The sequence below is a fragment of the Bacillus rossius genome, chromosome 15 (assembly GCF_032445375.1).
Source record: "Bacillus rossius redtenbacheri isolate Brsri chromosome 15, Brsri_v3, whole genome shotgun sequence".
Lineage (NCBI taxonomy): Eukaryota > Metazoa > Arthropoda > Insecta > Phasmatodea > Bacillidae > Bacillus > Bacillus rossius.
The window spans coordinates 18970155-18987826 of record NC_086342.1 but is presented as its reverse complement, the minus strand read 5'-3'; the positions used below and the strand labels follow the sequence as shown (position 1 = coordinate 18987826).

Genomic DNA, 17672 nt, shown 5'->3' with positions numbered 1-17672 from the left:
TTAGTTTTAAAATGACATTTTACATTTTCAATTTGTAAAGAAATAAAGAAAAATGAAAATCGGAGTAGCGCTGAATTTTTTTTTGCGTTTATAAATAAATTAATTAATGTCTACTGATAATAAATTTCCGATTTTGTGTTTATTTATTTTATATTATTTCCCCCCTCTCCCCAGAAATTTTCTCAGTGGCGCAATACGCGCCATACTTACCCACTTGTGGATGGCCCTGCTTGGGACTTATTTAGACGGTTGCAAATCAAAACCCATGAATTACCCGGGATTCGAACCCAATATCCTCTCGCTACGGATGTTGCTGCCCGCTCGCCCGATCGCCTGCTCACCCACTCGCCCACTCGCCCACTCACTCACTCGCCCACTCGCCCACTCACCCACTCGCCCACTCACCCACTCGCCCACTCACCCACTCGCCCACTCACCCACTCGCCCACTCACCCACTCGTCCCCTCACCCACACGCCCACTCGCCCATTCGCCCACTCGCCCACTCGTCCACTCGCCCACTCGTCCACTCACTCACTCGTCCACTCACTCACTCGTCCACTCACCCACTCGTCAACTCACCTACTCTTACACTCACCCACTCTTCCACTCGTCCACTCGCCCACTATTCCTCTCGTTCACTCGCCCGAGTGACAGCTGATTTCGAGTGGACCCATGGCTTGTGCTAACTGCGGATGCTACGAGAATGACGTCACAGATTTGCGTGACGCGAGGATATGCAAATAAGAGATATTACGCCTCAGGGAAACCCCAGGTACAAGCAAAAAATGACCGGTTACAGTTATGACTGAGTAAGATTTTATTCAACATCCAAAAAAAATTAAACAAAGTAAAATTGTTTCCCTTTAAAATTTTTTACAAGAGTCAGTTTTGTCACGCAATGTTTAGCTAGCAGCATTGTTTAAATGCTTAAAATTTAAAGATTTTTTATTTTTTACTACCGTCAATTTCGAATCTGCGTGTTGTGCGAATCAAAGTAACGTTATAGCTCAGGATGCGAAACCAAATACAAGCGATTAACCCTAATCTCGAAATGACTTACGAGGTTTTAAAAATTTTTAAATGACTATTTTCGAGCCAGTTATCCCTGTCGTCTGGGTGGTTCCAGCAAATTAGTATTTTTTTTCTTTTTCTTTTTAAGGGGTTTGCATGAAAACGCACACGACGTTTTTATGGCTAATTTGAAGCTAATTTGGGTGGAATTATAATCTGGACTGCAACCCGCGGGCTAAAAATAAAAATGTCTTGAGGTGGGCGTTTTTGCAAAGAGAGCGGTTGTGCTGGACCACCAACGTTGGGGATTAAAACATTATCATCATCATCATCATCATCATCATCATCATCATCATCCTACTGAATGATAAGAGGAAGTGTGGTGTTTCGTGTCATTTGAGCGAGATAGCAGACTTGAGACGCAATCGAATATAGGCCTAGCGGTAAAGTTTTCACGCTAAAAAAAGTTACAAAAAACACGCTCTTTACTACGACTCTATGATTTTTCTAGTTTATCTTACTCCTACTGCATTAATAGACTTGCTTTTTTTAGAATTTCTATAATTTGCTGGAACGATATAATTTTGACATCGTGAAACTAATATTTTGTTTATACTAAATAATAAAATATTTCCATGCTGATGCACTGCTAGGTAACAAAAACTTTACACAAATAAATAATCTTGATCACTCGCTTTACTGTAGTTACGTATCTTCTAAATGAGTTACGTCAAAATATTCAGCGGTTAACATCTAAATTTTTGCTTGAACAAATGTCAGTTAAGCGACATCTTATCTTGGATAGTGTGTAATTACGTGGGTGGAAAGGGGATGCGCCATCATCTTTGGAGGAATCAACACTCCTGGTCCCAAGACTTGCTATAGTACATTGCGATTTCAAAACAAAATAATAAAACGAAATTTACTGAAGTTGCTACATTAAAACCCTATGTTGCCTTTTATAACTACATATAATTTTTTTTAAAAATTAAAGTTATAATTTTATTAATATTAATTAATATATTTTATTATTTATTATAATTAAATAATTAAATATCATTAATTAATTTATCTTTAAATTAAAATTAATACTCAAAGTTGTTTTCAAATGAGAGCTAATTGATGATACTATATTTACAAGTAAGGGTGTTTTTTAAATTGTTAAATTCCTGTATAATAGCTTTGCTGAGTCTAGCTTTCCAGTCCCTTGAATAACGTGACATTGGCCAATGCAAAGTGATTCAAGGGGTCAAAGAGCCGGGCTCAAAAAGAATTGGAGCAGCATATTTAAATTTTAAAAAATGGGCGCGTGTACTTAAGTACGCACGTTAGAAGTTATACTTACTTGGCGTATTAAAAAACAAACTTAAAATTTGCATGCAAATAATTGATAGAAATAAAATAATGAAAGGACTGGAGTGATATTATAAATACGGTGGTATAGTATAAATTCAAAACCTAAAATTTAAATAAGTACTCAGTATTCAATATTAATATAAACATGTGCATACAATATCTTATTAAATTTAATATAATACTATAAATAAATTTTAATTAATAGTGAAAACCAATAAATATGTTGAATGTTTATCCTAATTTATTATTTTTAATTATTTATTTAGTAATAATGTTATAATTTATAATGCAAATATATTTATACTTACAGGAATTTAACCTTACATATCCCAATATAAACACACTTGAAAATACACTAGAAAATAATTATAAACACAATTTCTGTCACTAATATTTAATATAAATAAATATTTTTAAATTGTATGGGCCAGTATTTAATAACAATCACTCGATTATAATATTTGAAAGCACATATAGAATTTTTATTCGTATGTTATTTTGTATGAAGCTCTTTGTAGCTTCTTTAGCAGAATTTTGCAACATCTAGCGCTACAGGGTGACAACGACGAAGTTAACACCGCACGCAGTACACATTTTTCGCCGACTTCATTAACTACGGCGTCTGCATGAACCTTCCGACATGACTTAATTATTGGTTTATGCCCCAGTGGACCCGGTAAACCAGCTATGCGTTAAGATTGGGCCACAAAAAACACAAATCGTTACAACATGGAATAGTCATGCCTGTAAGCGTTTGCAAAACACAAAGCAAACTCGGCGACCTGGCTACAGTGAAACTCATTTTACAAAATTAATATTTATTTTATTTTGGTTGTTTTAAATTGTGAGTAATTATCACTGCTGTACAAAGTTTAAAAATTGCAGCCACGAGGAAAATTTTCGTACTTAAAAAATATATCCCACAGTAGCACAGGGTTTAAAAAATACAATAAAGATTTTTTTTGGGAAAATGCGCTTTAAATTTGATCCGATAGCTATACTTAAAAAATTTCAGCCTGAAATTTTAAACTATGCAACGAAACTGCTCCGACAAAAGTATAAAAGTCTTGGGGAAAAATATATACTAAACCCCGGTTTCGGACTTGATTTCCGGCAAAGAATTTCATTGAAAAGTCATCAAACAGTTAATTCTGTATAGTTTTCATGTGTATTTATGAACTTTGGTTTGCACCATCCGACACAGATGGCAGCACCCTGGTTACACATTTCCGTTCCATTCACTGAATTACTCCTACCAAGTTGCAGTACACCGAGAGCCAAGATGTTAACAAATCAATAACCTGTTGTTTAAGGCTACACAATTAAAGGTAGCATTGTTACTATTCTGTGTGTTCTTTTTTGACGAGATGGAGCTTGTACGTTACCTTGGTAAAGATATGGGAGAGACTGCAACACTTGGACCGACTTCTGCAAATCTTGGCCGACTACTGACGTACTCACCCCTCTCGGCAAAAAAAAAAAAAAAACACACGGACCCGGAGCACACTGTGCTTTGTTTGCCTTCCCGAAGACCAGCTGGGCTAAGTGATCGTGCCGTTACTCCTGTTACAACCGACCGCAAAGTCTTCCCTCCCCACCACCCCCCACCACAACCCACAGCTTCTAGCACACTTAGTGGAGCGCGAGGATAGATAACTGACCGCTGTATGACGTCGACGGCGAAGTCCGGTGATGAAACAGTGAACACAACACAGACAGACATGTAAGCACATAATTTGGACGACAAAACATATTTTAGAACGGGGCAGGTCGCTTTTTTTTTTTTTTTTCATTTTTATTTGACTTGTATGTCTAGTGTTATTTTTAAAATAAGGACAATATTGTGAGAGTGAAAATAAAAATCACATTGGAGGCGTTCATTAATTACGTGAGGCGAGTTTGGTGATTTTTCGATTCCCCCTTCCCCCCTTGGTGAGATAATGTGAGATTTTGCTCAAACACCCCCCCCCTCCCCCCCCTAAACAAACGTGAGTTTTTTCAAAATGCGCATTTTTAGTGTAATTTGTTTGAGAATGACTACAACTGTAATAAAACTATCAACAGACACTAGGTTAACTGCTTTGTCAATTTGTGAAAATTATTTCGTCACCTAAGGCTAACTCTTTTATTTTGCAGTTAATTTTTTTTTTTTCTCGCTCGGACGTCTTAGATGTTTTAAACACAATTATTTTCGTTGTGTGCCTGCAGACAATGTTTTCCGATCGAATTCTATTTCAACCTGCATTATGTCGCTGGTCCTACACAGTAACGTTTTTTTTTGTTGTTGTAAATGACACCAAAATATTAATGTAAAATTACAGGTATTTGTAAATTATATCACTACAAAATAGTGTTCGCAATAATTCTAGGTTCGGATTCTTACCCGGGCATTTGTGCTTTGTGCTGTTCCAGTACCTCCAATATTTCAAGTTATTTGTAAACCGTTCCCTGAATAATAGCTTTCCAGTAAAATAATGCAAGAATGAAACATCAATTTAAATGTCAAATCATGCGCCAATGTTCGTTAAAAAAATGCCCGGTATTATCTCTGAAAACTTGTTTTGTGTATGGAAAAGTAAACATGTGTTTTATACAAAGTTACGATGTCTTTCTTGTAGCATTACAAAACTATTTCGTGGCAACTGGTTTCCGAAGGATTCGTATGTGGCTCTCTCGTAGCTAGGATAATATTGTTCATATCGTGACGTAACGAGAGGACGGACCGCGAAGGATCTCGCGAAATTTCTCTTATTCACGGAGAAATCTTAATATATATAAATCCAGTGTCCTGATGTTTGTTTCCAGTGAACTCTTCACCAAGTCAACCGATTTCGATAAAAATTGGCATTTATGTGTAATATTATCCAACTTGAGAGATAGGATAGTTTTTATTTCGATTAATGGTCTTAATAATTTATAATTAATAATAAACTGATTATCAATGTTGATTGGTGTTTAAGCCCGGGAAACAGCGAGTACTTCGTCTCCATGACAACGTTGCGTGCTCGAGAGTCGGGAAACCATCGGTGCTATTCGTTTTTTCTTCGGTACATTACAAAGCATTGTATTAAGTTTTTGTCAAAATTCATTAATTTTTATTTTATTTCATTTATTATAACTGTAAATAATTTGCTCTAATTTTTCCCCCCAATAATACAACCGTGCGAAGCCGGGTCGGGCAGATATATATATATATATATATATATATATATATATATATATATATATATATATATATAGGCCCAGAAAGCGCACCATGATCGCGATTAGGCGCGCCGCTGTGGCTGCCGCTGTTACAGGGCGCGGGAAAGATTCATCTGCAGGGGCGAACCGCCCACGATGCGATGACCCGGGGTCAAAAAACAAAATCCACTGGAAGTGGCTTCCCGGGTTCTTCCGACGAAACTGAAACAAGATTTACAGTTCCCCCACCCACCCGGACGGGAAGCCTAGGATGTACATCAATTTCTGTCCCTGCCCGAACACGCCCGAATATTCACCTTCGGCCAACCTCGGGTTTATTTATATTTCTCTGTTTATTTTAATGTAGCTATACTAACCTAAAATAACCGTCCATAGTGTTTTAAAGTGTTTTAATGTAGCTAACCTAACCGACAACTTTTAATATTTGAATTAATTTTTCCTGCGCAAAAATAAAACAAATCCCGAGCTTGGCCGAAGGTGAATATTCGGGCGTGTAGGGGCAGGGACAGAACTTAATGGACATCTTAGGCTTCTCCACCCGGACACACACACACACTGTGCGCTGAGCTTCAGGAAAAAAAAAACAACGCGATTTCAAAACTGCTCTAGATATCCGAGTGGAGCTGCTTACGAACAGCATTTATTAACGCTTTTAGGAGAGTCATAATGGCCAGGACAACCAACACGGATTCTCGAAATCACTTCAAGGGACATGCACTGCACCACACTTACATCCTCATTTCTTCGCTTCATAATAGCATCGTTCCCATTGAAATCTTACGGCAGTCCTACGCACGACGAGAAGACTGTTTGGCAGTCCGCAGCCTTGCGCTTAGAGGCGATACCGTGCTGGAAGCACTGACGAGAGTCGCTCTTATCATCCCGCTCAGTTTCAATTTCCCCCCCCCCCCCAACCCACTCACCCTCTGCCACATGATGTGTTACCGCATTTTTATGCCACATATTTTTTTTTATCTCGGTCAATTTCTTCAAATGTTACATTATATAAACATAGAATTTCGTGTTCTGAACCGAATTTTATAGCCAGATACATGCTATATGTTATCTGTTTGTTGTAAATAGTCAAAACAAATATTTATAATTCTAATTTTATTTGTTTTTTTAGCTTGTGTCAAATTCAATCTCTAGAAGTTCCTTTGCTAAGTTCCTACAGCCGGTTGACACATAATTTATTGCTTCTGTAATTTTCCAATCAGCTTCTTTATGAAAATATGGTATGGGCAAAAAGCCGAATCTGGAGGCCGTACATACATGGAAGCCGAACAGAGCGGAAAGCTCCCGGTCTTAAAGGCTAGGTTTCGCGCGCATAATTGCATGTTTTTGTTTCCCTGCCATTAGTAAGTATTAATTTTAATTCATCACAACAGTGCTTCTGCATTTGTTACTGGGTCTCTTTTTTTCTATAAGGTATATTTAATAAACGCCATTTTCAAGCTGTAAAATATCACACAAATAATTGTAATTAATGACTATTTATTCAATTTTTAACCACTGCGAGATTATATTTAGTAATTTTTCTAATGTGTAACATCTTAGCTCTCGGTTGGTGAGAGTAATCCCGTTTATGGAACGGATGTCGCATGGAACGGATATGTGCAACCACGGTGCTGCCATCTGTGGCGGATGATGCAAACAAAGTTCACAAAGCAAAAGGGAAACTTTAAAGTATTAACTGTTTAGTGAATTTTAACAAGATGAGGAGTACTTAAGAAAAAAATCCTTGTGGAAAATCAGGTCCAATGTCTGTGTACAGATAATTTTTTTCAATCCTTTTTAGCTTTTTTCGGAGTCGTTTCTTTATATAGTTTAACCTTTCGCTTAGCAAAACGAATAATTCAATAGCTGACGTAGCTGCACCGGCAACCAATTCTTACTGCGGCTGTGGAAACTACGTGTGATTCGCTCAAAGAAATTTAGTTGAAAACACAATTTTCATACATTCATCACGCTCTGCATTATTTTAAAGAATTCTGCGTTAAATGTCGTGTCCAAGTTTCAAGAAAAAATAAATATAGCCTGAAATACCAAGCCTTAAATTCTCAATGGATCTTATTTCCGCTTATGGCTTGTGTATAAAAAAATCGGCACAGAGGTATGGTATATTGACCCAGAGAAAATCAAGGATAAATATGTTTAGTTTTATAATTTTATAAGGCTGTTGTACGTGTACATGACTGTAAATTCTTTTGGTAATATTTCTAAAGATGTAATGGAATATTAACCTATTTCTACCTTATATGGAACCTTTGATATTCATTTATAAACTGTTTATTCTATAAACTCAAATTTTACAAAAAATAGTAATGCCTTGTTTTTATTATCAATTTAAACACTTTTGATTTTTATTTTTTCCATATATTAATTATGTAAATTTCTGACCTTTTCTTTACATTGCCATATGTGGCATTACATCGTAATGCCAGTTGTTTACTTTAAAAGGACAATCAATTTCAGAGCTTAATTTCTGTTTAAGTTATTTGACACGGAATGACAGCACGGGTCCTTAAACGAGCTGTTTCAGCGGCTGTTTTCCCAACAGGAAAATAATATAATTACGCCTAATTTTTGTTGGGCGGACAGCCTAAGAATTTATTTTTCACCCGCTAATCACATTCAGATCTCCGTTTTTGTTTACCAAAATCAAAACACGATTTATGATTGAAATTCACGCAGATCCCAATCTCAAATATGACTAGCCATCCCTTATAGGCAAATACCGATTAAAATAACACGATTGAGTTGATACGGAGACGGCATATCAATGAGGGGCGCCTCGGCTGCAAAACCTGAATTCGTAAATTTTGTTGGCGCTCGTTTAACTGAACATTTTCCTTCGAGCAAAATAAAAAATAAAAATCATAATTTTTTTTACATCGAAACAAGAAATTAGTCCGCAGTGTTTTACAGTGTTGGAAAAATATATTCGAACGCAAAACACATAACTAGAGACCGGAAAAATTCGCGGTTTCATTTCGCGATTGGCTGGAAGGCAAACAAGTTTACTTATTCCTGCTTCTGCTATTGGACCACAGTTGGCTAGAAAGACTCAGAACAGACGACAAACCCTCACATGCAACCCAGACACCAGGTCTTACAAGTCAGTAGCCAATGAGCAGGTGGCATTTTCCAGAGTACGTAGAGGATTTTGGAGTCCATCCTAGAGGTCAATGAAACCGCGAATTTTTCCCGTCTCTACACATAACACATTTCCGACATTACAAGATGTTGCAGTAAACAATACAGCCAAAATTACGGTTGGATTCATCCAAAGGCTGGGACAGATGTTTTTTTGAACGAGATGCGACGAATGGTTTGTCCAAATAAAGCATTTCGAAGGCACCAGCTCTCGCGCTCCCAACTGCAGTTTCGCCTCGCTTTCTCAAGTGATTTCCTATCGACAAATCTGCCGTCTGGGCCATTTTTTTTCTTCCCTGGAGCACCTTTTTTTTTTGTGCCACGCACGCAACCTGGTGGCAGTTCCGTAAACTTCGGATGCTCAGTTATTTCGTTCCTAACTAACTTGCTTTATCCGTGGTCCAAGACATTCTTCAAGATGGCTCCGGTCAATGATGACTGCTACTCGTCGTGTTTTTCACATTTGTCTAAGCAATCCAGTCATGGAATTTTATATTTATATATATATATTTATATATATAAACATAAGTTCATGTGGCACAATGGTCAAGTATGAGATGCGACCATTTGCAAAACTAAAGATAAATAAAAAAATTTAGCACGTACAATTTTTTTTAATTGGGCATAAAAAAGTTTATCCGTAATGTTAAATAATCTTACTACGAAGAAATTCCCAAAAATATTTCACAATATTCATTCACACAACTTAAAAAATATTCTTATTCTTAAACAAAAACGTTACAACGTGGTAAAGCGGAACACCAAAGCAATTAACGGCGTCTGGCGACCTCTTGAAACACCCACCATACAGTCCAGACTTGTCCTCGTGTAACTATGTATATTATATTTCGTCCACTGAAGAAGTCATCAGGAGGGGGGAAAGACTTGAAGACGACGCTGCGGTTGAACAGTAAGTACGTGCGCAATTGTCTACTGGGGCAAGTATATTCTGTTGTTGTTTTTTTCATAAAGGGATCAACAATCTTCCAAATGCCATGGAGAAAATGCAATTCTGTTGAAAGAAACTATGTACAAAAATAAGGCATTTATTCTGTATTTTCGTAACTCGGCAATAAATCTGTGCGAAGATGTTCCGGTTCATATTCGGATGACTCTCGAGTAGTGACGGACTAGCGACTCGTTGACGGACGGGTGACGGACCGTCTGGACGGATCGTTGTTTAGTCCAGCTCCGTCCGGAGAGCCACGGGGCGGACGGTAATAAATAAAAATAATAATAAAATAAAAATGACGCGATGCAAGGCACTTTCGACTGGCTCGTTTACTTTGCATTCCTTGCCCGAAGTGGCTCCGGGCTGTTTGGGGGAAAGCTCTTCACACCCGCTTCCAATTGGCCGACCTCCCAACCAGCAATCCGCGCCCGCACGTGAACACAAAAACGCCTCGAACTAGCCCCGAGCGTCCCGCAAGCTTTAACAAAGCTTCGTTTTTGATCTCTGGGTTACCAATAACCTATCGCGAGCCATCCCCCCCCCCCCCCACTTTATTTTTTTCCCACCGACCAATAAACAATCACACTGCTGTGTTTACCGATAGCCCTGGAACCATTTCGCGCTTGTGAAACGTTGTGCAGTCGTGACGGAAGAGTGAAAAACCCACAGTCATTGAAATTTGTTCCGGGTCATACTTATTGAAATGCAAATTTTTGAGAACGAGTATACGTCGAGGGGTGGAGGGGGGGGGGGGGTAGAGGGTCGTAAGGGTTAGAGACAGGAATTTGAGATCAAGTACCGCGTTAACGACGAAGTTGGGTGGACGACGGCGGTCGAAGAAAGCACGAGAACCTAACACCCCTTGATTGCACAGACCCTTAACTCGTTCCCACAGCTACTCGAGATAAACAGTTATGTCCATGAAAGAATGTCCCAGTCATAAAATTTTCAATAGTATCGGCAGTGAGCGTTGTATAGCGTGTTGGTTCAAAATCGCAAATAGTAACTCAAAAGTTTTTTTTTAGGTAAGTGCATGATCGAGTAGGCCTACTAATGCTTTGTGTTTTTTTTTTTCGCCTGCAGCGCCACTGACGTAAAATGGCGACTCCTGAGCGTAAAGATTTTTGTGTTCTGCAATTTGCTAAGAGTGAATCTGTAATTTCAGTTCCCGATTCGAATCTCTTTGCACGAGAGTGGTTGAACTTCGAAGTCCCTGACCGTTGCATTGGCCGTAATGGTCGAGACGACAGAGCTCTTTTCCTCTGACCTCCACGTTCACCTGGCATAACGCCATGCGATTTTTTTTTTGCCTTTGGGGCTTTATAAAGAACGCGTCTACATTCGTCTACATGATGGACGGATGCGACATGCTACTTTAATTCCGCCTATAGCCTATGATTCACAGGGATGAAATACACCACCACAACCTGAACAGTTCCGAAGTTTGCCGAAGCTGATAATTTGATTAGGTTAGGTTTGGTCAGTTTAATAAATAACAGTTCTTTATTATTTCCCCTGGAGAGTAGGTTAGGTTAGGCTAGGTTATGGTAAGTAATATGAAATGTGGGTTTGGTTAGGTCGGCGTTATTTAAAATATTCTTATGTCCGTAAAATATATACATCCAGGCATTATGGTGGCTCAGATCAGTGTTTATGCTGACAAAAGAGTCTACAACACCTGCTTCATTTATTTTTTTGACGTGATAACGTCTTATAAATCGATGAACGCCAGCTGCACGCACTAAAAATTATCACGTTCCGCTTGAGCCGAGCGTGCAAGAACCGGCCAAACCACCGTGAGAGAAAATCTTCTATAATATACAACAGGTTAAGGCGGGCTTTTTAACTAATTGTTCGTGATTATATTTAAACAATTTATTTAAATTAAATTTGCAAAAAACTGTAAATAATATTTGAAACATAAAAAGTATGCAATTTATGATCAATGTTTTCTTATGACGTTATCACGTAAAATTATCGTCTGTAAACCGACTTTACAGACAACCCCTCCCCTTTTTTTGACGTGACAACGTCTAATAAATCAATGAACGCCGGCTGCACGCACGTCCCGTTATGCACATTGTCCCGTTACGCCGTGTGCCGTTACGCTCTTTGTACGTTTGCGCCGCATCTATCTCTCTTCCACTCGATTGGAACAACCATCGACTTGACTTTTCGAGGCACATTAAACTTGAAAGATTCCCATTCGTTTCCTACTTTTCCTATCATCGTCATATCCTTAACAGAATAACACATATTGGAAGAACTTAAATAGCAAACATGTATAAAAGTTATAGTTAAAATAATCTCTTCGTTAAAGTAATAAACATATTTGAATTAATGAGTGCAAATAAAAGTAAATTTGTCAATTAATTTGTAGATTTCATTTCACTCCTTCTTTGTATCCATACAAAATAGTGATAATTCAATAAAAATGATTCAATTTTATTCATAAAAGCATGCAGTGGCGAGGCGTGAGGTTTACATGAGGGGAAGCAATAACTCCGTTCACACCAAAACATGATGAGGTTGGGGGGGGGGGGGGGGGTCTGGGGGCCCTCCGCCGGGAAAATATGGATTTCAAGGTACAAAATGGTGCTATTTAAGTAGTTTTCTTAACTGAACATTGACTATTCCACAGGTAGAAAAATTGACATTTTTTTTAAATACATTATTTTTGAAAAATAATGATTGACTTAAATTATTCTGATAGTAAAATACCTACTCTACATTACTTATATACTAAGTGGGAGTGTAGTATCATCGTACGCCCACAAATCCCCCGCGCACTGCCAGCCAACAGCCCGCGGGAGAGATGCGCGCGCCCCGAGAGACGACCGCCGACTGAAACGCGACATCGCCACCTGCCGTGCCGAACTGTACCGGACATAGCCGAACCAGTCGGCGGAAAAATTCCACCGTCTGCTTCGGCCATGTTCGCTCCAGTTCGGCAAGAAAGCGTTACCTTCGTAGCTTCTACCGCGTATTTTTCCAGCCAATCCCCTCCCTGAACCTTTGTACCATGCCACCCCCCTTCCGAAAGGAAACTACTGCGGCAGCCTTCCTGCTGAAAGCGATCCTACCAGCGCTTCTAAACCTAGCAACGCTTCTAAAACAGCATGTTTTTGTGTCAACGAGTTCTTTTTTTATAGCGCACAGCGCACAGTATTGGGTCCCAAGAAGATAGTGTAAAAAATACATACACCTAACTGCACGAGCCAAAGTAAAATACTATTCTGAATAAAATATTTATTTAAACAATACAATGTCTGGAAACTGCCTGGGCAAGCACTGCTTGCCTTGCTTGCCCTGACGAGACGCCACTGAAAGCATGCAATCATTTCATCAATGTTTTGTTATGACGTTTTCACGTTAAACTATCGTCCGTAAACCGACATTAATGACAACCCCTTTTTTTTCACGAGCGATCGGTTTATCTTCGGAGAAGTTCGGAACTGTTCGGATTGTGGCGCTCGTTCCTGTGAGCAGGAAGGCGTCTCGGCTGCCAGAGGCGCTCGTTAGCGCCTCGACGATAGCGCTCCTAGCGGCGTGCCGCGGTACTTTCTGACCGCGATTACCGGCTTCCGGTGCGCGCGCGAGCTGCAGCCCTGGGTGGGAAGAAAACAAAGAACAAAGTCTTTTTTCCAACGCTTCGCTCGTGACGAAGCGCATTCCGCAGACAATCGCTTTCCGCCGCGATAACGTCGACCCCACAACGCAGGCCCGGGGTGACTGCCTCGCTCTAATCTCTTTTCGCGGCTCTGTCCCGCTTGCAGTTTTGGTCGTTAAGTTTTCATTCAAAGACAAGGGCGTCGCCAGCCGAAGGCCTAGGGGGAAGGGGGGGGGGGGGCAAGTTGTGGGAAAAGTATGTATTTTTTGCATTTGGCTACACTTTTTTGAATCTCTAGGGCTCTAGGGGGGTGGGGGAACTCCCCCTACCCCCCCCCCGGGTGACGCCCTTGTTCAAAGAACATTAATTTACGTGAACACGTCTTATTAATTGGGGTGCCAGTTTAAAAACTGGAGTGTAACGCAAGAAAAAAAATAGAATAGACTTATAAACGTTATGAAATAAAAATACCGGGCTTAGTATATTTTAGTTTCATACAGGTATATAATGTACACACTCGTAGGGTAACGGTTTGGGCGTGTGCCATTATAAACAGTTTTTTTTCTCTTTTGTATACGTATTTACAGGTCATTTTGAGCTATAAGCAAGTTTTTCAAACGTTCGATCTCGGGTGACATATCAACTTTGAGAGAAAATGTACACACGGATTAACAAAATTTTAACTTGGAGAATTCATTAAGTGCAAAGATAAAGCAATAATTTTATATGAATGTTGAAAAATTAAAAAATAAATAAATAATTCATGATACAACAAATATGAGACGAAATGCCGAATAATAGTGCTGAACAAATTACAATGTCGAGGCATATTGCGTATTTGTGCAATCGGAATTGCAAAAAACTATGATTATAGGAGAGAACAGTTTGTGATAAATCAAAAACGGTTCCATTTACAAATGACGTCCAGACCAGACTGCAGGGATAGCGGACGTCCCCCTTAATTTTCAGAAATAACCTTAAAATTATAATGATGACTATAAAAAGAAAATTAAACATCAACATTACGTGTAAAAAAGAGCCTAAACGGCTGTTTCGGTTAATTTATCTGACAGCAGTTTTATGCTACGTCACAAATGCTGTTACCAGATTTTCACTTACTGTTATCCAATAGCTGTAGAAAGTCACGCAAGTATTAATAATTATGCCAACTTGCGTGTAACTTTACAGCTTTCAAAGAACAGTTAATATCTGGTAACTAAATTTGTGTCGAAACACTAAAAGCATGAGAGGTATCTAGAAACATTTTACGAAGTACACGCCCAAAAACAAAACAAAACGTTATTAAATGCAATAACTAATGGAGTGCGTGAAGCACATAATTGTTTTTCAGTAGTCTTGAACGTATATATTTACTGAAACAAAAATGTTGTAGTCACCAAAACGTTGTTTTCCAATATACTTAATACAGCATAGTCTACAAACGAGTTCACAAAACGAACGGGTGATTAAAAAAAGTTTGTATTCTGACAGCTACCTACATTTTCTTGTTTAATTTCTGAAAAATTTGTTGCAAAAGTTCAGCTAGGCTATTTCTTTGGAAAAATAAAACATTTTATTGAAGGGAATAAAGTGTGTAAAATCAAACCTAGATGTTGATACAAGTTGTGTTACAAAGAAAGTGCTGTTGTTTATAAAATAAACTCGACCAAATATTTTGTTTTTACGCATAAAATAGGTTTAGGGTGCATGAAGAAGTTTGTATGTAACAGCAGAATTATTTTGTCACTTAAAAATTATTTTGTCGAAACTACACTTTTTTTTTTTACCGTTAAAATTTTTTGGTAACATGTACTCTGTTTTGTTTTGTTGGTTAACATGTAGATTAAACATAGCTTTGTATTCATAGTTGACACAAAAATTCATGTAATAAAGCCATTCACAATGATTTCAATGTGCTTTAAAAGTAATTTGTTTAGTAATTCAAAACAAATGTAAACATTATAGTGAACAGACTTAGGACCAGATTTCTGTTTACAAACTGTCACGCCCTGGTAGATGCAGTAACGTAAAACGCAGGTATTTTTGTTCATTAATAAATTATTCAATAAATATTATTAATACATGCCCTTCGTATTAATTAATAAGATAATTAAAGAGTCCGCAACGGTATGAAAATAATGCAAGTCTTAATTTCAATTATAATTGTGGCTCTTTTGCAAAAGCCTAACTTTATATTAGCTGCACGTGTGAAAAAAAAAAAATACCAAGACATATCTGATCATGAGCTAATAGGGTACATATATTCTCTTTAATTCTTCTACGTGTTTTATTTGCAGGAATATGTTTCCTTATGGCATAAAATTCTATTAATATTATTTACTACATAACAATATTTACAATGTAGCGTCATGCATAATCACTATAAAAACAAAGTATAAAATACAATCTTATCTTCTACAAAACATTTCTAATGGCACGTGCGTAATCGCTAAGAATAGAACATAAGTATAAGTTATCTCAACTAAGTTATCTGCAAAAAAACTTATATTTTTTTTTCGTTTTCAAGGTGAACAAAAGTGGAAGGAGCGAACAAAACATGTTGGCTTTATACCAAAGAACAAGCGAACTGTTTGACCCTATTTTTGGATTCGACTCTTCAATCGGATTTATTTTGATTTTTGATTGTTACGTTCGAAAAATTTCAGTATCGCAACCGACCGGACAGTTGCGAGCATCGAACCTTATCGATAGCCGTCGACGTTCACCGAAGTTGCTCCTATCTTCCTCTGCCTGCTCCACTTGTTGCTTGGCGTTGCCCGAATAAAACACGCTGCCCCTGGACATGGAAAAACCAAAAAAAAAAAAAAAATTTTCACACCACTCCGGTTGGAGTTCAGGAATAATAACAGGCAATTTCTTCATTGCACAGGTAATCTGGAAGCCGCGTCTTAAAAAATTCTTTCCAAAGAGCCTCGAATCACTGAATGAATTATTCGTACCGTTTTCGCCTTGATACTGCAAAATGGTGATAATTTTCAGTGCTGACATTCGTGAGGGAGCAGTTGCAATGGCGGTAGCTGAAAAGAGTGGAAGGTATATATATCAAGCAAAATGCCTACCCTCACGAATATGGGAGGCACTTTAGGCGCATTATTGATACCGTAGATATCTATCACGCCGGGAAAACGACTGTTGCACCGATATCTATCGGTTGAAGCTTTTTGGCTCCTTGCGGTAGTCAATTTAACTTTGGAAGGAAGGGTTTTTAGATAGAATCACACTTATGGTTTTCATGAAAAATTGATGGGCCAAGAAAATGTTTAAGATGACGGGTTTTCTAAGATAATAATACGCTCTGGACTTAAGGTATTCAACTCGTATCTCATAAATTACGTGTCTTACCGAAGATAGGAGGGAAATATTCCCACGACCTTATTTAGTAAGACTTATGGATTTAAAAGAAAAATGATTCGTTCACGGATAAACTTAACTTATTTAATTACAGATATATACAGTTAAGTTCGTTATTGGCAAAATGAGTAATACGTCAAGATAGCAAAAACCTAATCAAAATGAAAATTTTAAAAAAAATTACTGCTGTTATGAGTTAAACTGATTTCAAAAGCTCTTATATCGTTCTGTCGTTACGTTCTTTTATTTAAAGTCCTAATGAAGTCTTAATAACGGTCTAAATGTTGGGGTGGTAAAATCCGAGATGACTTAATTAAAGTAAAACAGAGCCTCAGAAAAAAAATAATACTATGTAACCAAAATAATGACCACTAATTTTCACCAACTGGTTTCTCGGAAGTGTTGGAGGTGGCAGCTTATAAGTCTTGAAAAGTTCAAGACAACGATCGGACAGCTAAATTTCAGCCGGGTTTTCCTTCGCGCTCCGCCGAAGAGACGACACAACAACTTGGGCTCATGACGAATGGTTCTTTTTTTTTTTTCAACGAAAGGGCAATTCGCTATTCGCGGTGCGATATTTCACCCGTCGGATACCCAGCCTCGTGCTTATAATTCCACTCTTTCCCTTAGGGCTTCGGCATCTGTTCCTCCTCTGTTCTGAACACTCGTAATCTCACTTCTGAGAATGATGTGATTAAGTGTACTCTACATAGACTCATATCAAGTGAGAAAAACGGTATGATCATTCTCATACTATCAATTGAATAATGCCGTCCGAGATGACGGTTTATCACAAAAAAATTGGTTGTCTGTAAAGTCGGTTTACGGACGATAGTTTAACGTGACAACGTCATAACAAAACATTGATGAAATGATTTCAGAGTTTTATGAATAAAATTGAATCATTTTTATTGAATTAACACTATTTTGTATGGATACAAAGGAGTGAAATGAAATCTACAATTTAATTCAGAAATTTACTTTTATTTGCACTCATTAATTCAAATAT

At 38.0% G+C, this 17672-nt stretch overlaps 1 protein-coding gene across 1 annotated transcript in view; it reads right to left on the bottom strand.

Annotated features, from left to right (window-relative positions):
- Positions 1 to 3810, bottom strand: part of LOC134539256 (uncharacterized) — a 115873-nt gene extending 112063 nt beyond the window's left edge. Inside the window, exon 1 of the mRNA XM_063381075.1 lies at positions 3755 to 3810. The gene's annotated coding sequence lies outside the window, so the exon portion shown is untranslated. The remainder of the gene's footprint in view (positions 1 to 3754) is intronic.
- Between the last annotated feature and the right edge of the window lie 13862 nt (positions 3811 to 17672).